This window comes from Phyllobates terribilis, unplaced genomic scaffold (assembly GCF_046119375.1).
Source record: "Phyllobates terribilis strain yellow unplaced genomic scaffold, ASM4611937v1 Scaffold_4__5_contigs__length_816908805, whole genome shotgun sequence".
NCBI lineage: Eukaryota > Metazoa > Chordata > Amphibia > Anura > Dendrobatidae > Phyllobates > Phyllobates terribilis.
Window position 1 is genome coordinate 293,742,751 of NW_027362764.1, and position 22,130 is coordinate 293,764,880.

A 22,130-nucleotide genomic window follows, 5' to 3' on the forward strand; every position below is an offset into this window, starting at 1 on the left:
CGCAGATAGTGCGATCACAACCCCCTTAAAACCCCTGACGAAGGAAGCACGTTCCAAAACGCATGGGTTTTTGGCGTGCCACACACAGGCGTCCGGTCAGCCAGATAATCTTGTCTACACACTAACTACATATACACGATTGCAAATCATGTGGCTTTTTTTGATTTTTGGTCTGTATGCATGCCTTCGTGCATCAATTTAGTTTGGATATGCCATATTTATAATAATGGTTTACATCCTCTATGACTTTCCCTAACTTTAAGATCATTGAGAGCAGTGTTTTGGTGGAATATTTGTATCCATACTATATATAGTTTGCAGCTGAATTTTATTACATTGAACAGGCGATAACATCAAGTGCCTATTGTGAGATGGTTACTATATATGATATAGCTATACTGCATTTTTCTTTTCCACACTATCTGACCTTCTGTTTTGCTACATAGTTATTGAATTTTGTATAGTCATGTTATGGCTTGAGTCTGGTTTTAATATATCTTTTATGTAAATATGTGTGTGTGCATTGTTATCTACTAACCACTGGTTGTAATTAAGGTTTTTTATTAGCATCTACTGTCCTGTCATTCTATGATCCAAGGTTCGGATTTCTCTTTGAAGGTTGTTTGAATATTCCCGAATGGTCAGCCATTTATGGTCTGGGCAGACATGTGTCAATTTAATTAATGTGTGATTGACATCACTTTTCCCTGTATCATATTGACATATGTATACTGCCAGAGTCCAAAACTTTTTCCAATTGTTCATCCTAGATACTGGAACTAATACCAGACAATCCCCAAACAGGTAACTTCTACATGTTACCTAAAATACATAAAGAAAGTAATCCTGGGAGGCCAATCATCTCTGGGATTGGGACATTAACTGAGAATATCTCAGGCTGGCTGGAGAATATTCTGAAACCCTTGGTGAGGTGCACACTCAGCAATATCTAGGACACCACGGAAATTCTCTGTAGATTGTCAGCCCTTGGCCCACTTCCAGAGTACACAGTACTAGCCAACATGGATGTATAGTCCTCTCTATTCCAACATTCCTCATGAGGATGGGATTGCAGCATGCATATATTTCCTTCAAAAAAACAATCTGGCCACAGAATCAACACTGCAATTTATCAGGTTTGTGCTCCTTCACAAATATTTTTCCTTTGGGAACATTTTATACCAACAGTGTATGGACAGTGCCATGGGAAGCAAAATGTCCCCACAATATGCTAGCCTATTTATGGCTAAACTAGAGGAGGAGTTTTTCTCATCTTGCTCTATTAAACCTCTAGCTTACTTCCACTACATTGATGATCTGCTAAAAATCTGGACAGGATGATCTGCTTACCTTCCACTATAACTTCAACAAGTTCCACCCAACCATCAAGCTCACTCTCAACTTCCCAAATACATTTGCTGGACACAACCATATGCATCAAAGACAACACCATACAAACATCAACTTGCCATAAGCCCACAGGACGGCCAGCGTACCTTAGATGGAACAGTTTTCATGCAAGACATGCAAAAAAATCCATCATGAATAGTCAAGCTCAGGGGTACATTCAAATCTGTTCAGACAGTAAGGAAAGAAAACTACAGCTGCTTTCACTGAGGAATACATTTCTACAACAAGGATACCATCCACTGGTAAAAGATGAACAGATCCACAGAGCTACAAGGATCCCAAAAAGCAACTTCCTGGATTACAGACAGAGGGAGGACAACAGCAGGATACCTCTTGTGGTCACATATAGTGTTGAGCCACCCCCGTAGTGTTCGAGTTCGGTTCGGTTCGTCGAACACCCGTGTGTTCGCCGAACTGTTCGTCGAACTGTTCGTCGAACACCTTCGAACACCGTTAAAACCAATGGCAGGCAAACAAAAACACATAGAAACACATAGAAAACACCTTCAAAGGTGTCCAAAAGCTAACAAACTGCTCAGAAGACACAACTAACACATGGAAAAGTGACAAGTACATATAGTCATGCGAAAAGAAAAGAGGTGGAGGAGTAAAAGGAGGGGGAGACACAGATATAGGCATGTCATGCCCTTCTAAAATCCAAAAAGTGAGAAGCCGACACGTTCAGTCCGCTCCTGCCCGTGCCACCTCCGTGTCGCCGGGTTTGTGCCAGAGCCGCAGTGAACCCTGACGGCCAGCCCCCCTCTCCCAATACTGGTGCCTGTCCGCTGGTGGGTCGAGCGAGCCCCCCTGTGGTGGAGGCAGCTCTAAGCTTTTTAATTTAAATTGTCTCTCTAATTTGAATGAATACACTTTAAATCCATTTACAAGGATCTATTGGAGGGCAAGTCTCATGCCAGCAGCCGCGTAATTCCAGCTCCAGTAGCGTCCACTAAAGCTGCTGCAGTTAAAAAGCTTTTATAAGGATCGAGCTCGGCTGTCCACCGCAAGGCATCCTACTGCCAGTCCCAGCCCCTATGCCTTGGGGTGCCTCCTGATGCTCTTCACTGAGTATCCCGTGGTCCCGAAGCATTTCCTTTGAAAAAATGAAGTGTCCAAACTACAGGTGGTGTAGCTTGCTTAACAGCCGGGATAATCCGCTGACTAGCAGACCCTGCTACTAGGCACAAAGTATTTCCTGGGCTAGATGCAGTTAAAAATTTGTAATTAGATACTCTCGTTGGATGCTGAGAAAGCATTCCATAGAGTCTCCTGGCACGCCATATATGATTCTCTTAAAAAGCTTGGGGTAGGGGTCTAGGGGACCCTTTTATAGCCAAAATCATGGCCCTGTATCGCAATACGTCACCTAGGCTGAAGATAAATGGAACTGTAGCACCCTGAGGGCTCGGTTGCTACAGAGGTATTGCACCTCACCCAGAGGTGTGATATCTCACTCTCAGGTAAGGATGTAGTGTGGATCAGGACCCGACACCTGCATGCATTACACCACATTGCCGTGGGGCAGGGCGACCAATATGCCCCTGAGATGGGCACGACAGTCCCTGTCCCTGGCTGGAGTGGGGGGAGGGAACACTGAGGAAGGGGAACCCTGTAGTGCAGGAGCAGGGAGGAAGCAGTTCCTGGGTGCAATGAGAAGGGAGTATAAAAGGTGGGCACCATCTTAGTTCAGTGCAGAGAAGTCTGAGCAGAAGTGGCAGGGAGCAGGGGCTCTGCATGAGCTCTGCTCCGGAGGCAGGCCTAGTAACAGAGGCCCAGGCCTGGAAGAGGGAGAAGGAAGGAAGAGGAGCGGAGAAGGCTCCAGGAACGAGGAACGAAGGGATATCAGGGGTGCGGACGGGTGAGTCGCCACCGCACGCCCGAATCCACCTGCGTGGAGGGGTCAGGCCAAAGGGGGAGACCGGTCCCCGAAGCTAGTGGAGGCAGGAAACGACCCTCAGCTAGAAACAGGAGGCTGTGACATTTTATGTGGCACAGCCCCTCGCTACACCCGCTAGGAAGGCACCACATAGGGTCAGGGAAACTGGCGCCAAGTTTACCAAGAGGAGGCCCGAGGCAGCCGGACAGAAGGGTTGGTAAGAAAGGCCAGACAAAGGACACACAAAGGGGGTCCTGTGAAGCACTCCAAAGTTATCTGGGAGTTGTCTGAGCCCCTCACCTGGTGAGCACAGTACGACGTGGGCAGCCGTTACCTGCAGACGTGGTCTGGATAATAAGAACTGTGAGTAAAGGCCCTGGACTGCATCACTGACTCCGTGTCGTTACTGCTGCTGCCCTGCACCATCACCCCCATCCTCCGCATACACTGCCCTGAGGCTATACTCCTCCCGTGGGGAGTTATGCTACGCTCTGCTGCACCCACAACACCAGCCTCAGCGGTCTGCCCTGGAGCGGCGGTTCACTCTGACCGCAATCCACGGGTGGCGTAGTCGGACATTTAAACATCAAAACCACATAAATAGTTCCGCCACTGGTTTGACCGCCCTGAGCCACGGAACCGGGTTGCCGCCACGGAGACTACAACCACCAGCATCCACCAAAAAGGGTCCGGCTCCGGGTGTCCCAAGGCCCAGGGGGCGCGTCAGAACATTTTCATCACCTTTCACAATCACCAATGGGACAAGGCAGGGATGTTCTCTGTCCCCTCTCTTATACATCCTAGTGACGGAGCACCTGCTCTCATCAATTCGCCATAACCCCAATATTAGGTGGATTGAGGTGGGAGGCACCGAGTACAAGTGCTCTCTATTTGCTGATGATGTCCTAGTATATATCACTCAATCACATATATCCATCCATGCTGTTATGGCTGAAATAGATCACTTTGTTACATGGTCAAATTTTAAAATCAATGCAGCGAAGTCTGAGGCCCTCGATGTCTCCCTCCCCAAATCCATATAGGATTCCATCCAGTCCAACTTTCCCTTTGCCTGGCCCTCACAGGGTATCAAATACTTAGGAATTCCTATTCATAGAGACCTCTTCCATCTATGTTATCTTAATTTTGGGCCCTTTATTGAACAACTCCATACAGACCACGGTTGGCAAGTTAGAACTGTAAGATTCACTACGTGAATCACTGGTGTTTTGTGGAAAAGCACATGTACACTGTGTTCCAAATTATTATGCAAAAAGTGTTTAGGAGTGATAAGGGAAGAATTTGTTTGTTTGTCAGTTAAACTCATTGATGGTGATGTGTGTCAGGGCTCTTTATATCACTGTAAGCAATTGCAGACACCTGTGCTAATTAGTTTGGCAGGTGTGTCCAATGAAAGGCAAGACTACTTAAGAAGGCTGTCTCACATTATTAAGCAGCCTACATTTTCTGCCAAAATGGGAAAGAAAAAGGATGTGTCGGCTGCTGAGAAGCAACAAATTGTGGAGTGTTTAGGTCAAGGCATGACTACAATCAACATTGTGCGATGATCAGGATGAAGTGTCTTGGCAATCAAGAAGTATGTAGCTGATTCACAGTACACACGTGTGCGTGCTGATAAGGGCAAATTGAGGACTCTTTCCTACAGGCAATTACGTCAGGTTGAAAGAGCAGCGGCAAAAAAGCCTTGTCATAGCAGCAGACAAGTTTTTGAAGCTGCTTGTGCCTCCAACGTCCCCCGAACAACAAGATGCAGGGTCCTTCAGAGGTTTGCAGCTGTGCATACGCCATCCTGTCGACCTCCTCTATCCACTTCACACAAGCAGAAACGGCTCCAGTGGGCCAAACATTACATGAAGACTGATTTCAAAACTGTTTTGTTCACGGATGAGTGCCGTGCAGCGCTCGATGGTCCAGATGGATGGAGTGGAGGATGGCTGGTTGATGGACACCCCACGCAAACACGGCTACAGCGCCAACAAGGAGGAGGTGGAGTAATGTTTTGGGCTGGAATCATGGGGAGAGAGATTGTCGGCCCCTTTAGGATCCCTGAAGGCGCTAAAGATGAACTCCATAATGTATGTGGATTTTCTCAAACAGCACTTCCTGCCATGGTTCAAGAAGAAGAACCGTGTATTTCACAGCAAGATCATTTTTCTGCATGATAATGCACCATCTCATGCTGCACATAAAACATCTGCATCTCTGGCTGATATGGGCATAAAAGGGGACAAACTTATGGTGTGACCCCCATGCTCCTCTGACCTCTACCCCATTCAGAACCTTTGGAGCATCATTAAAAGGAGTGTCTATGATGGCGGGAGGCAGTTCACATCTAAGCAACAGCTCTGGGAGGGTATTCTGTCCTCATGCAAAACAATTGAAGCAGAAACCATCCAAAACCTGACAAATTCAATGGACGAGAGAGTTCAGAAGCTCCTTTCGAACAAGGGGTCCTATGTGAAAATGTAACATCACCTAGAATAAAGTTTTGAGTTGAAAACTGTTTGATTTCAGTTTCTAACAACCTGCTAATGCTTATAATTTCAAAAATGACCATTTTTTTGGTCTTTATTAAAATGAAAAGGTTGATCGAAAAGTTTGGGGGATCTAAGAGTGTGGCAACCCAGTAGTCATGATTACTTCGAATTCTGACAATATGAGGGTCATGCTGCAGGTAGTGCAGCAAGAAGGCACTTATGTGTCTTGCGCATCTCGGAGCCCCAAAATTAATTTCCGGGCTAGATGCAGCTAAAAATTATTATTAATTTTAAATCTGGTGAAGCTTTAGTATAGATGGCCTAATAGGATCAGTGCTGCACACTGCTACAAAGCCCAAATTATTTTCCAGTCAAGATACAGATAAACATGATTAGTAATTTTAAATCTGGTGGAGCTTATTATAGATGGCCTAATAGAATCAGTGCTGCACACTGCTACAAAGCCCAAATTATTTTCCAGCCAAGATACAGATAAACATGATTAGTAATTTGAAAGCTTAAAACGGTTGGTAGGGTGATTTTAACCAATCATCAAGCTTTTACTCTCCCCAGGATGACACAGGGGTAGAAAAGTCATTTCGGATCCATGATTTGTTCATCTTTATGAACGTGAGTCTGTCTACATTATCAGTGGAGAGCCGCGTGCGCTTATCTGTCAGCACACCACCAGCAGCGCTGAACACACGTTCAGACAGAACGCTGGCTGCGGGGCATGACAAGATCTCCAAGGCGTAAGTGGCTAGCTCCGGCCATTTATCCAGATTGGAAGCCCAAAAAGAGCAAGGGTCCAGTGACACAGTCGTGGCTTCAATGTTTACTTGGAGATACTCCTGTACCATCGTCTCTAGGCGTTGACTATGTGTCAGACTTCTTGTCTCCTGTGGTCTTGCAAAGGATGGGCTAAAAAAGTGGTGAAATGATTCCGCAAAATTGATGTTACCAGCAGATACTGTGGTTCTGTTACGGTTTGAGTGCTGAACACTTGACGGTCCCACGGTTGGCAAGTTGGAACTGTGAGATTCACTACGTGCACCACTGGTATTTTGTGGAAAAGCACATGTAAGATTCTGCAACAGTCTCTGCTGATACTCCTGCATGCGTGCATCCCTTTCTATGGCAGGAATAATTTCTGCAAATTTACTTTTGTACCGGGGATCTAACAGTGTGGCAACCCAGTAGTCAGGATTATTTCTAATTCTCACAATTCGAGGGTCATGTTGCAGGTAGTGCAGCAAGAAGGCACTCATGTGTGTTGCGCATCCAGGAGCACCAAGTCCCTGTTGTGTTGGTGGCGAGGTAACAATCATGCTTCCTTCCTCTGTCCTCTCCCCCCAACCTCGCACAACAGAAATGTGATCAAGGTCTCCCTCATCTGATGAGTCTTCCATCAGTTCGTCCTCCACTTCTTCCTGGGCTCCTGCACCTTCCTCACTAGTTTGGCTGCTACCATGCGCCCTGGTAAAACCATCTCCCCCACCCTCACATGCCTGCCGCCTTGGTGCTGCCGACCGTCTGGACCTTGCAGATGTTAGCCCTTCCGCATACAACTCCTCCTCCTCTACTTCCTCCACCTCCTCTTGTGCCACCACCTGACTCCGAATTCTGTTTAACATGTGCTCCAGCATGTAAATCACCGGAATAGTCATGCTGATAATGGCATCGTCAGCACTAAACATCTTCGTCGCCATTTCAAAACTGTGCAGAAAGGTGCATAGGTCCCTGATCTGAGACCACTCCTCCAGCGTGATTTGCCCCACCTCTGGATCTCGTTGACCCAGGCTATACATCAGAACGTATTGCACCAGGGCTTGTCGGTGCTGCCACAGTCGCTGCAACATGTGCAGAGTTGAATTCCACCGGGTAGGCACATCGCATTTTAGCCGGTGAAGTGGCAGGCCCAACGACTTCTGTAGAGATGTAAGTCGCTGAGCTGCGGGATGCGAACGGCGAAAGTGAGCACACAGCGACCGTGCCCTCTGCAGAAGGCCATCTAGTCTGGGATAGTGGGCTAAAAATTGCTGGACAACCAGGTTCAACACGTGAGCCATACAAGGCACGTGTGTGACATTGCCCCGGCGAAGGGCCGCACCCAGGTTTGCAGCATTGTCGCACACGGCCTTCCCTGGTTTCAGGTCCAGTGGAGACAACCATTCATGAAATTGGTTCTCCAGAGCTGACCACAACTCCTCAGCTGTGTGACTCACATTTCCCAGACATTTCAATGTAAAAACCGCCTGATGACGTTGAGCCCTACTGCCAGCATAGTAAGGAGGTGTGCAGGATCCCTTCTGCGCAGTTAGAAAGCTTGTGGCATGACCAGACAGGCTTTGGGTGCAGGTGGAAGACCGAGAGGAGGTTGAGGAGGCAGAAGCAGTGGAGGAACTTTGACATAAAGAGGATTGACGCACAACTCGTGGGGACGGCAAGACTTGGACAGCAGCCCCTTGTCCTGCTGTCACCATAGTTACCCAGTGCCCAGTCAGCGACATGTAACGCCCCTGTCCATGCCTACTCGTCCAAGTGTCTGTGGTGAAATGCACCCTGTCACACACAGAGTTTCTCAAAGAAGCGGTGATGTTGTGTGCGACATGCTGGTGGAGCGCAGGCACACCTTTCTTTGAGAAGTAGTGCCGACTGGGCATCTGGTACTGGGGCACTGCGACGGACATAAGGTCTCGAAAATCCTCTGTGTCCACCAGGCGGAAAGGCAGCATTTCTGTAGCCAAGAACTTGCAGATGGTGAAATTCAACCTCTTAGCTTTCTCATGGCTAGGAGGAAATGGTCTTTTACTTGTCCACATCTGAGGGACCGAGGGCTGGCTATTGTGCTTAGACGGGGTTAATAAGGGTGTCCCCGGCAAACTGCCGGTCTGTGAGGAAGATGCAGGCGGACATGTTAGGTTGCCTTGATCCAAAGGTGGTGCTATCGATGTCGGACAGCGCTCAACACCAGCTGGTGTTACCACCTCCAAAGAAAATGATGACCTGCCAATCACGCTGGCTGTTGCAGGTAAAGAGGTGGCAGGTCTGCGCCCCAAAACAGGTGTGACTGCTGTCCCCCCAGTCACAGAGGATGAAGAGGCCGCGGATGCACAAGATATGGCAGACGGTGGTTGGCCCGGCCGGCTAGGCCGCATTGTAGCACACTGAGCTTCCCACTGCAACTTATGCTTCATGTCCATGTGCCGGTTCATGCATGAAGTACTCAAACTATGTATTTTTTGGCCTCTACTTAGCTTTTGCTGACAAATGTTACAGATAACACGAGTTGGGTCATCTTTATCGATCTGAAAAAATGCCCAGGCTATGCAAGGCTTAGCACCCATGCGACCTGAAGAGCCACCACGACTTGTGGTGAGAGGCAGAGTTGTGTTTGAGGATGCAGTTGTTGACGTGCTTCCAGTACTACGTCTCTGTCCAGGAAGGCGCAACCTGACCTCGTCGTCACTAGCATCTTCCTCCACCTCCTCTGCTGACCTCATCTCTTGGCTGACTGTGGGTTGACAGTAAGTGGGATCTCCAACCTCATCATCATCACCCTGTGCGTTATCACACCCGTCGTCCTCAGAGCCAACCTGTTCCTGCCCTGACAAAAAACTAAAGTTGTCGCTCCAATCAGGTATTTGAGTCTTATCATTGTCTTCCTCATTGTCTCCACCAACAGGAGTTACAGTTTGGGAATGAGGGTCTACATTATGGTCAGAACCTTCTGCGTCTGGTCCTGGATCCGACTCATAAAGATTCTGGGCATCAGTGCAGATCATTTCCTCGTCTGGATTCACAGAAGCGCTGGAGTCGACCTCTGATTCCCAGGCTATAGTATGAGTAAACAGCTCTGCAGACTCAACCATCTGTTCTACCTCATACTCAGACGGGCAGCTGGAGATTTGGGAGCTGTGAGGAAGCAAGTGCGATTGGGGTGACACCTTTGAGGACTGGAGTATTTGTGATGTTGAAGTTGATGTGGAGGAGAGCCCACTTAAAGGAGCACTTGATATCCGTTGAAGCACCTGCTGTTTTTGTGCCTCATCTGGAATTTGTAGCGATTGGCGTGGCCGTAAGAAAGGGATCTTATCACATTGTCCGCTAAAAGAAGTAGACATTTTAGTTTGGCTGGAAGATGGTCTTTCTTCTGCAGATGTTACTGTTGCTTTAACACCTACCCCACGGACACAACCTTTTTTCCCCTTCCCAACACGCCTATTCCCCTTTCCACCAGCAGCAGGCCTTTTTCCACTCATTTTGGTGGTTAACTAATTAACAACTCTGGAGTTGTTTGCACACAAAAACAATGGATGGGAACCGAGCAGAGCTGAGTGGCCAAACTGTGGTATTAGGCCAAAACTATTGGCTGGGTTAGATGCAGAAAAAAATTATATTCAATTTGCAACCTGATGGAGGTCAGTATAGATGGACTAATAGAGAAAGTCCCACACACTGCTAGAAGGCCAAATATTTTTTCAGAGCTAGATGCAGAAAAAAATATATTCAGTTTGCAACCTGATGGAGGTCTGTATAGATGGATTAATAGAACAAGTCCCACACACAGCTAGAAGCCCAATATTTTTTCAGAGGTAGATGCAGAAAAAAATATATTCAGTTTGCAACCTGATGGAGGTCAGTATAGATGGACTAATACAACAAGTCCCACACACAGCTAGAAGCCCAATATTTTTTCAGAGGTAGATGCAGAAAAAAATATATTCAGTTTGCAACCTGATGGAGGTCTGTATAGATGGATTAATAGAACAAGTCCCACACACAGCTAGAAGCCCAATATTTTTTCAGAGGTAGATGCAGAAAAAAATATATTCAGTTTGCAACCTGATGGAGGTCAGTATAGATGGACTAATACAACAAGTCCCACACACAGCTAGAAGCCCAATATTTTTTCAGAGGTAGATGCAGAAAAAAATATATTCAGTTTGCAACCTGATGGAGGTCTGTATAGATGGATTAATAGAACAAGTCCCACACACAGCTAGAAGCCCAATATTTTTTCAGAGGTAGATGTAGAAAAAAATATATTCAGTTTGCAACCTGATGGAGGTCTGTATAGATGGATTAATAGAACAAGTCCCACACACAGCTAGAAGCCCAATATTTTTTCAGAGGTAGATGCAGAAAAAAATATATTCAGTTTGCAACCTGATGGAGGTCAGTATAGATGGACTAATACAACAAGTCCCACACACAGCTAGAAGCCCAATATTTTTTCAGAGGTAGATGCAGAAAAAAATATATTCAGTTTGCAACCTGATGGAGGTCTGTATAGATGGACTAATACAACAAGTCCCACACACAGCTAGAAGCCCAATATTTTTTCAGAGGTAGATGCAGAAAAAAATATATTCAGTTTGCAACCTGATGGAGGTCAGTATAGATGGACTAATAGAATGATGCTATGCCCAAAAGATTTTACTTCACTAGGTGCAGTAAAAAAATTGGTATTCTATACACAGGTGGTATATCTTGCAACACAGATAGGCTACTCCACTGACTAACACACTCTGCAATAGGCCAAAAAGGATTAGCTTTGCTAGATTCAGCCAAATGCTGTGAAAAAAACTTGCACAGCACTGGCACAGACCTGCCTGGCAAAAACTGATACGAACTGATGTAACCTAGTCCTGAAAAGGACTCCAATTACAATTAGTCTTTACTCCCACAATCTATCTATTTAAGAGCACAGACCTGCCTGATAAAAGTCGTAGGAAATGCTGTAACCTAGTCCTTAAAAGGACTGCAATCACAACTATTCCCTACTCCCAAGCTATCTGTAGATTTGTGCGAAAATTGGCTTGAAATTAACAAGGTATAGCGCACACAGCAACAGCGGTGCCGTCTAACACGCAGCTGCAGCAGTGAGAAAATGGTGGCGACGGGGAAAATGGCTTGGTCTTATAGGGCAAGGACATGTGACATACACTGCCAATGACACATGCCCTTGCTTGTGTGAAAAAAAGCACTTTGCTCCGTGTGTGCGCTGCTGATAGGCTGACAGATTGCACCTCCCCACTGTAAATGCGGGAAAGAGAAAAAAAAAATGGAGATCTTCATTGTTCCTGCAGAGATCCATCCCCCGCCCCTCCCCCCACCCCGCTGTACACTCAAACTGCGTATTAACATTAATTTTCATCATTACTGAGAAAAAATCCAGTTATGATTTTGGTGCACGAACAGTTATCGAACATAACCTCGAACAGCCGAATTTTTCTCAAATTGTTCGTGTTCGCCGAACGTCTCGAGCACCGCCCAAAACAGCTCGAATTTGAGATTGGCGAACAGTTCGAGTAGAACAACGCTCATCTCTAGTCACATACAACTCCCACATAAGCATCCTAGGGACAATTGGTGCTGATCTCCAACCCATGTTCCACAGAGACCACAAACTGAAAAAAATATTCCCAGAACTACCACTTCTCTCCTACAAACAGCACCCTAACTTACGGAATCTCCTTGTCAGAAGAGTCCTGTCATCACCATCAGTGACGAGCACATTCCCACGTAACAATAAAAAATTGAACTGGACACACCTGTGGGAATACATTTCTCTTGACCTGGCCACTGCATGACAGATTTAAAAGTCTTAAAAGGTCATTTTAAGGACTACACAGAGAGAAGGATTTTCAATTCTTTGACAATATGACTCAATTGAACACCTGGATTTATGACTCATTATATGGATGCAATTCACACCTCCACCAGACAGATTCTAGATAACTAAGAGAACATTCCCACTGCCTCTCCATTCGTAACAAAATCCCTAATTTGATATCCTTGGTTTATCTTTAAGAGGCATCACTCCTTCCACCTCATGAACAAATGTTGTGTTGCAATATCTCTTAAATGCTGTGTTCTTATCTTATTAATTAATTTGTAATTCTGCATGAAGAAGGAGCCTCGTGCTCTGAAAGCTTGCAAAAAAATATATTTTGTTCGGGTTAGCCAATAAAGGTATCACTCCGAGAATACTTTTGTCATTTTTGGGCATAAAAAGTATTTACATTGATTTTTCTGGCTAACACGGTACCACAATATAATTTTTTAGTGTACATAATTGTCTGACCAAGCTAATTGGTCTGTTTTTCCTGTACATGAGAAAAATGGATGTCTAGATGAGTGTGTTAAAATATGCACTTATGCCACATTTGTAGTCTCTGGAACTTGTAATGCAATAAGCACACAAGCTGATGATGCAGTAATTAAAGCTGAACAACTTTTTTTACCTTTTAAAGGTTATTTCCAAAATCATAATATGGTCTGATTTTTCTGTAAATACAAAATTAATCTTGGGTGCCAATATGACCTATTTTTAAATCAGCACTGCTTTTCCACTATTATCTTGCTAATGATGATCCTCTTAAGGCTTACTTTATGGTACAGCTCTTTGCCACTCAATCCATTCTTCAGAAGTTTTATGCTATCAGCCAAGCATGCTTTGATACATCTAACGACCTTGTCTAATAAAACATTGGACAGCCGGGAAGTAGCACATTTTAGCTATGCTGTCCAAAAGCTCCCACTTAAACCAGCTGCATTTGCATTAAGAACCTTATTAAATTCATTAAAAACAGATGCACCTATGACCCTGTCTAATAAAACATCTCCCACACTTTCTTATGGCATCCTCACTGTTCTAGACATGGTGTAGCACAGCTCAGCTATTCTGTGCTCACCTTTGCTATGCAAGCAGGTGAGAGCATGATCATGCTCTGAAGATTCCCGTGAACCATGAATGAAATGTAGAGATGATATCTAGTAATGAATATTGGTCAAATAGTAGGTTACATTCACTGCATTCAAAACCATCAATGGTGACCTCTAGTGATGAGCGCAAGTGCTTGTGACTTTAATTTGCTAAGGGTGCCCTGCACATTTTGCGGCTCTTAGACATGGTTTGCCTGACAAACAGCCAAGAAACATGTGGGTGCAGGACGCTAACATGTCACTCGAGTATCCACAATATTCGGTGCATACCAGAGCACCTTTGGCAAACTCGAGTAACGAGTATTTGCACGCATCATTAGCCACCTTATTTATATAAAAAAAATTGCCCATGTTGAAATCTATCAGGAAGCACACAGGAGACCAAAGGAAGGACCTGCAGCACTGAGAAGAAGCAGTGTTCTGCTGGGATATGTCGTTTTTACAAATAAGAATAGCACAACCCATTTAGCTATGTGAAGCTAGGTGCACAAAGGGGCAGAAGAAGATGAAAAAAGACACAAAGGTATCAGAAGAAACTTTATGGTGGGCTCGTACTGTACATGAGCATTAGTCATGCAGATACTGTGCTTTATAAAAAATATATTCCCATTGAAGGAATAACTTTTTAATCAAAGATAATTACAAAGTATATGAACAAATATACAATTTTCCAAACAATAAACCAATTACACAGTTATCACAGACTACGGTATTGTGTTAAACTATGCGTTGTATAGAAATCCATCTGTGAATGTTCATGCAAATGAGCCTCAAGTGCAGGGGGCTTGGCCCTGCACTTACAGTTTTCCCAGCTTCTCTCCCCGCCTGCTGTTGGCCTTCATAGTGACAGACAGGTCAGTCTTCCCTGCGACATGCTCCCCTTCCTGAGATATTGTACAAGCACTGTCATCCTTGGGGCAAAGCATGCGCAAATCAATCATCCGGCTCTTGAATGTCATGAGGACCTTACTGTGCATGCTCCACCCCCGGGAATGATGGCATTTGCGTGAGATCTTGGTGGGGGAGAATGTCATGGCGAAGAGTGACTTGTCAGTCACTGACAAGAGGCAAGTGGCATGCTGGGAAAGAGTGAGAGAGGCCCAGTAAGCTGTAACAGCAGGGCCAAACCGCTCCCCTTGTGATTCATTTGCATAAAAATTCACTAATGGATTTCTATAAAGAAAAGAGGCACGGACTTACCAAACAAGCATTGGAATGTCATCAACATTATAGGGACATATATAGATGACTTTAGTTTGGGGTCTAAAAAACTGCTGTCAGGTTTCCTTTAAAGGGAACCTGTCTTGTTCTAGTTGCTATCTACACTGCCCCCATAGCACTGTTAGTGATGCAATGTGCATCACTAACAAGCTGTTTTCATGAAAATCGGTGGTAGTATAATGATGTTATAATGTTTTATATATTTTGTCTTGCCTGCTCGTATTCAGTCATAGGGGTGTGATTCTCAGATTCAGTCATGGCGGTCGCCGCGTTCAGTTAGTGCTGGCGCAGCGCATGACATTTGAATATTGCTCCTGGCAAGCGCTGGGTTTGAGGGAAGCATGCACATTTGCACACGTCGGGTCGTTGGTCCAGCGAGTGCGCACTGAGGCTGTGTGATTATTAGCTTCAGTATGCACGTGATGTGACCTGTGGCTCCCGGAGCGTGCGCAGTCAATGTATCTTGTGGTCACCACATGCGCAGTGACGATGCAGTGTCAACAACGTTATGGGGGCAGTGTAGATAGCAACTAGGATGTGACAGGTTCCCTTTAAGCTAAATCTTTAATCATAACACAAATGAACAAACAGACAATGTCCCAAACAATAAATCAGTGGCACAGTCATCACAGAATATATAATTATGTTAAACTATGCACTTTTCTGCCTCCTTGTATTTAATGCAATCCTCACTCATTCAGCAAGCTTTGCTAGGAAATAGAACTTGTAGTGCAAACTCCCATTACATTTTTGCTTTATTATAGGTTATATGTCTTTTATTAACAAAGCTCAAAGAAAAGAACTCATATAGTACTATTTGCCTTATATATTCGTAAAATCTCTTGACGTCCTGCCCCTGTTTGCTCTGTATGGACAATTCCCAGAGTTTAGCAAAGGCTTTATACTTTGTCAACTTGCTAATACCAGATGCAGCAGTTCAACCAGAAACGACAACAGAATTGCGAAGTTTTGTTCTGTTCATTTATGTAAGCTACGTTACTTAGCGTATAACTATTGTGGCGCCCCTGAGGGTTCAGTCGCCACAGAGGTACTGCGTCTCACCCAGAGGTGTGGTATCTCACTCTCAGATAAGGATGGAGTACTGCCCAGCACCCTAACACCTGCATCCAACACTACACTACTCCAGACCAGCAGGAGGGGCAAGATGCGCTGTTCCTCTGCTGAGCCCTGTCCCTGGCTGGAGTGGGGGGAACCAAAGTAGGGGGAACCATGTAGTGGGTGTGGGTGGAGGAAGAAGTTCAGGGGAGCTCAGTAAGAAGCGATATAAAAGAAATGGTGGAACATTCTAGAGGAGGAGAGTCTGAGGAGATTGAGTCATAGGAGGAGTTGGGAGCAGGAGCTCTGCAGGTGCTCTACTCAGGGAAGCGCGGACCTAAGTGAGGAGGCCCAGGAGAAGGAGAGGAGGAAGGAACGGGAGCAGAGAGAAGGCTCCAGGAATGAAGAAAGGATCCCAGTGGTAAGGGCAGTGCTGGAGGCCACCCGTACGTCTACCAGACGGTGAAGGGATCGGGTCGCAGAGGGGACCGGCCCCTAACTAGTGACAATTACAATATTCAACTAAGTAACCGGAGGGTGCAGCATTTCAGGCGCTGCAGCCCAAAATCCACATCTAACTCACCGAAAAGGTGGCCATAGAGGACCCAGGGGACAGAGAAGACGTCGCCTGACAAGGTCCGCTTTCACTGGATTGGGACACTGGGTGTGGGTACAGGGAGACGGCCAGGAGGAACACACAGAAGAGGGTCTCGTTATGTACTCCGGAGGTACCTGAGGGCTGGCTGAACCCCTCCCTGAGTAAGCACAGAACGACGTGGGAAGTTATGATCTGCAGTTGTAACCAGGAGCAAAGTGAGAACTGTGAGTAAATCCGGAAGACTGCACCCCACTGTCTCTTTGAATTATTACTGCTGCGCCATCACCCCCTGTACTACACTGCACAGCAACATCTATAACATCACCATTTCCTGCCCTGGAGCTAAGCTCTGCCTGTGGAGAGCTGAACCAACTCTGCTGCACTAACATCAGCTCCAGAGGTTCTGCACCGCAGCGGCGGCTCCATATAGCCGCATACCACAGATGGCGTCACAAACTTTATATAAAAACTATAAATCCCCTGTAAATATCCCCTTTTATTGACCGCCCTGGGTCACGGACCGGGTCACCGCCACTGTGACATCTCCCCTAGCAACGACCGGCCCTGCACCGAGTACCCCACGGCCCAGGGGGCGCGTCATACTTGGCGTCACGAACAGGATATGAACCCACCTGTTATCACCGGGTATTGTGCGCTTGGAGACTGTGTTCTATACTGAATGTGGCGCCCGACCCAGAGGAACGGGCGCCATTATGTGCGAGACCAAAGACAACAAGAAACCACCTCCAATCGTGGGCCGGGTTCCAGAATGGCACCAAAAGCGGGGCCCGCCCCGAGCAGAAGTGGCCATGTATGTAGATGTGTCCATCAAGATGGTGGGGCCGCCCCTAGGTGTGGCCGACAGCAAGCTGCCATGGAACCGCCCCAGAAAGGGGAGAAGAGAGAAGAAACCTGGGAGACAGGGCGGAGTCTCCAGCAGTCTAGACAGACCGCACCCAGCAGGGAGCATGGAGAGGAGTCAGGACCGAGCTCCCGCCCGTGGCCTGCAGCAACCCGAGATGCCCCTCACCCTGGAGGAGGTGATCTCCAAGTTATCCCTGGAGGATACGGAATTCCTCCACGCCGAAGTACAAGAGCTAGGCCGGAGGAAGGAGAAAGCCCAGCAGGATGCCATCACTAGCTGGAAGGAGGAGCTGCTGGGGAAGATCGTGACCCGGCAGCAGCCAGCGCTGCGTTCCACCAGCAGCGCCCCAGCCCCGGAGGAGCCTGAACGGAGCCAGGAGGCAGAGAGCAGCACAGGAGTGGCCGCGGGAGCAGGTAAGAGGAGTCTCCCTGTCCCGAGCACTGAGAGTGCTGACCTGCTCCTGGGCCCCCAGACAGAGCCTCCAATCCCGGGCGCCGACTCCGCAGCCTTACTAGGCCCCCTACCAGAGCCACCTGCCCCCGCACCCGAGTGGGTGTACGGAAGCCCTGTCTATGACTGGTCCGCCAAGTTCGAGGACCAGCAGGGACTTCCTCTGACACCCACACCTGCACCCCCGGTTGCCGGCCAAGGAGGAGAAGAGTTTCGGTGGGACAATCGGGAGGGGAACCTCATGGGGTTCCCGTGGGAGACCCAGACCCAGGCCCTCAGGAGGGAGGAACACTGCAGATGGGAGCTTCTGCAGTTAGAAAAGGAGCGGCACGACCGGCAGGTGCGTTGGGAGCAGATGGAGGCTCGGAATATGGCGGCCAATACCCGGGCCCTCCAGACAAGATCTGCCACGTCCAGTCCCTGTCTGGAGGGGATAGTAGTGAAATTCGACCTGGAAGCCGGATGGGGCTTCATTAGAGAGCCGCAAATGTCCCTGGACGTCTTTGTGAATCGGCGGGACGTCGAACCCCATCTCTAACAGGGGCATCCTGGCAGAGACCTCTACCACGGTGACTGTGTCACCTTTACTCGACACAAGGGAGAGCGTGGGTGGTATGCCCTCCAGGTGTAGAGAGTAGTGGAGGAGGACATACCCCACAGTACAAGGCTGATGACCTGGCTGAGTCAGCCTGCAGGAATCAGTTGTTTCCCAGGAGGGAGCACCACTACTGAGTGACTCTAGTGGAAACTGAACTGTATATAGTTACCCGGAAGGGTACAGCACTGCTTAAGTTTATGTTGAAGAAGTTTGTTTTTGTGTGACATTAAAGTTCAATAAATGTACCCAGTAAGGGTAAAAGGACTGAAGGGTTATGGACGATGAGTAACCGACAAACTTTCCATGTAAATAGTTTGCACTTCTTATAGTGCCCCTTATTGGTTTTATATATGAAGACCTCAGAACAAAAACCCATTTGGCGTGGCCGAAGACGTGGTCCAATGACTGGATCATCTATGCCCTGCAGCTATGCCCAGGGCCTACGTTGAGGGTTTTTCGGACGGGTCCCTCATGTTGCTCAAATTGCACCTTATTTAGTGGAATGGACACCTGGTTACAGATCGTGCTGTAACCTGCTAAAAATGTTTTTATGTGAGAAATGTTTTATGAGTATAAAGAAAAATGTTCTTCAAAAAGTTTTATAATGTTTTAAAAAGTCTTGATAAGAAACATGTAACGTTCAAGTAATGTGCCTCCCTTAAAGGGAAGAAAAAGTTTGTTTGTGATCTTACATGTGAATGCATTCTAAAAATTGTATGTCTAAAACCGTGTTTTACTCTGTTCCAGCCCGCGGACGTGCTGTGTTTTACCAGGGGGGTATGTGGCGCCCCTGAGTGTTCAGTCGCCACAGAGGTACTGCATCTCACCCAGAGGTGTGGTATCTCACTCTCAGGTAAGGATGGAGTACTGCCTGGGACCCTAACACCTGCATCCAACACTACACTACTCCAGACCAGCAGGAGGGGCAAGATGCACTGCTCCTCTGCTGAGCCCTGTCCCTGGCTGGAGTGGGGGGAACCAAAGTAGGGGGAACCATGTAGTGGTTGTGGGTGTAGGAAGAAGTTCAGGGGAGCTCAGTAACAAGCAATAAAAAAGAGAGGGTGGAACATTCTAGAGGAGGAGAGTCTGAGGAGATTGAGTCAGAGGAGGAGTTGGGAGCAGGAGCTCTGCTCAGGGAAGCGTGGGCCTGAGTGAGGAGGCTCAGGAGAAGGAGAGGAGGATGGAATGGGAGCAGAGAGAAGGCTCCAGGAGTGAAGAAAGGATCCCAGGGGTTTGGACAGTGCTGGAGGCCACCCGTACGCCCGAGTCTACCAGGCGGTGGAGGGATCGGGTCGCAGAGGGGACCGGCCCCTAACTAGTGAGAATTACAATATTCAACTAAGTAACCGGAGGGTGCAGCATTTCAGGCGCTGCAGCCCAAAAGCCACATCTAACTCACCGGAAAGGTGGCCATAGAGGACCCAGGGGACAGAGAAGACATCGCCCGACAAGGTCCGCTTTCACTGGATTGGGACACTGGGTGTGAGGTACAGGGAGACGGCCAGAAGGAACACACAGAAGGGGGTCCCGTTATGTACTCCGGAGGTACCTGAGGGTTGGCTGAACCCCTCCCTGAGTAAGCACAGAACGACGTGGGAAGTTATGATCTGCAGTTGTAACCAGGAGCAAAGTGAGAACTGTGAGAAAATCTGGAAGACTGCACCCCACTGTCTCTATGAATTATTACTGCTGCGCCATCACCCCCTGCACTACACTGCACAGCAACATCTATAACATCACAATTTCCTGCCCTGGAGCTAAGCTTTGCCTGTGGAGAGCTGAACCAACTCTGCTGCACTAACATCAGCTCCAGAGGTTCTGCACCGCAGCGGCGGCTCCATACAGCCACATACCACAGGTTGCGTCACAAACTTTATATATAAACTATAAATCCCCTGTAAATATCCCCTTTTATTGACCGCCCTGGGTCACGGACCGGGTCACCGCCACTGTGACATCTCCCCTAGCAACGACCGGCCCTGCACCCAGTACCCCACGGCCCAGGGGGAACGTCATACTATCATTTTGATTGTTTTCATAAATCAAAAGTACATGTAAAAATAGGACACATTAAAACATTGCAATACATCTTGGTAGAGAATTCTTTCTCCTACTCAACTGATCAGTCATTCTCAAAATTCTCAGTTCATGGGTGAAATCTGACGGAATACAGATTTTCTCATTACTGAGATAGGAGATGGAAATCAGTGCAAAAGGTCTATGTAGTACTGTAGCTGTCCTTTCAGAAGAACTTGCAGCATAAACTATGTATTTGCCTCTAGCTCCTCCCTACTGCTCTCCCTCCTCTGTCTAGAATTAAATAGAATCAATAGAATCAATTGTCATCCCCTATCTCAGTAAAGTTAAAATCTGACTTCACTGAAAATAGATTTTACCCCAGAATTGAAAGTGAAATATTAATCCAGGAGGTGAAAGAAGCAAATTTCTTTGACAAGATATATCACACAATTTCTTACTTTGGTGTGTTTTATTTCCAAATTCAATAGAATTGGGAAATAAAAATTAAAATGATGGTTACTCTTTAATGAAATTGTCAGTGTTAAAACAGAAGATATCCAGCTATTTGTACAAACCACCTACCCAGAGGTTATGATGTAAATGCTAAAAGAGGTTGTCCACTACTGGAAAATTTCTTCTTAAATGAAACAAAAGAAAAAAGATGCATATTTATCTCCCAGAAAGGTGCTGTTTCCACATTGTGATGTCACGTGGGAGCTGCGGCTTATCAGTGGCCGCTGATGGGCTGAAGTTTTCACAGTTTCATCTACCATCTGCTTTGGTGATTATACAAATGACACCCCATTCTAAGACTGTGTGCCCACGATGCATTTTTTAAGCGTTTCCGCAGCGGCAAAAGCGCTGCAGAAACGCTTAAAAAACACATGGTAGAAGGCCTGCCATGTCCCCCAATGATAATCCGCATGTGCTGTGCACATGCTGCGGAAATTTCCGCTGCGGATTATCATTGCGGAAAAAAACGCAGCACTACCAATTATTTTGCGGAAGTGCTGCGTTTTCGCCGCCATTGACTTGCATTAGAACGCGCCAATTCCGCAAGACTGCAACTGTACTTGCATAATTGGCGCGTTCTAATGTGCGGACGGTACCCGGGTGGAGAGGAGAGTCTCATCCACACCCAGGTACCATTAAAAAAGCTGTAAAAAAAAAAAAAAAAAATGTATACTTACCTTCTGGTGGCCCGCGCTGCGCTCCTCCTTGCTTCCCGGCACTTTGCGATGGAATGAAGGACCTGCGCTGCCGTCAGAGTCATGTGACGGGTCACGCGACGCTGACGTCGGCAGGTCCTTCACTCTACCGCTGCCTGCAGCCGGGACCGAGCGAAGCGAGACAGCGCGGGCCATCGGAGGGTAAGTATAGATTTATTTTTTTATTTTTTGACATTCTTTCAGTCACAGTATATAAATCCATGCCGGTTGCATGGATTTATATAGTGTGACCAAGTTGACAAGCACTTTCCAAGTGATGCTAAAATCGCTTGGAAAGCGCTTGACAACCCGCATGCGGAAATGCAAGTGAAGAACGTTCCATTTCCGCATGTCCCTGGCAGGAAAGCGCATGTACAATCCGCATGTACAATCCGCATGTACAATCCGCATGCGTTTTTTTCTGCCAAGGAGATGCAGAAACGCTCAGGAAAAAATCCGGAGCATTTCTGCATCGTGGGCACATATCCTAAAGGTGCATGTACACTGAAAGATTATTGTGAATGAGATAGGAATGCTTGTTTCATGATAATCTTTCCGTGTAAAGAGGCTGCTGATTCCCAATGAACGAGAAAAATACTC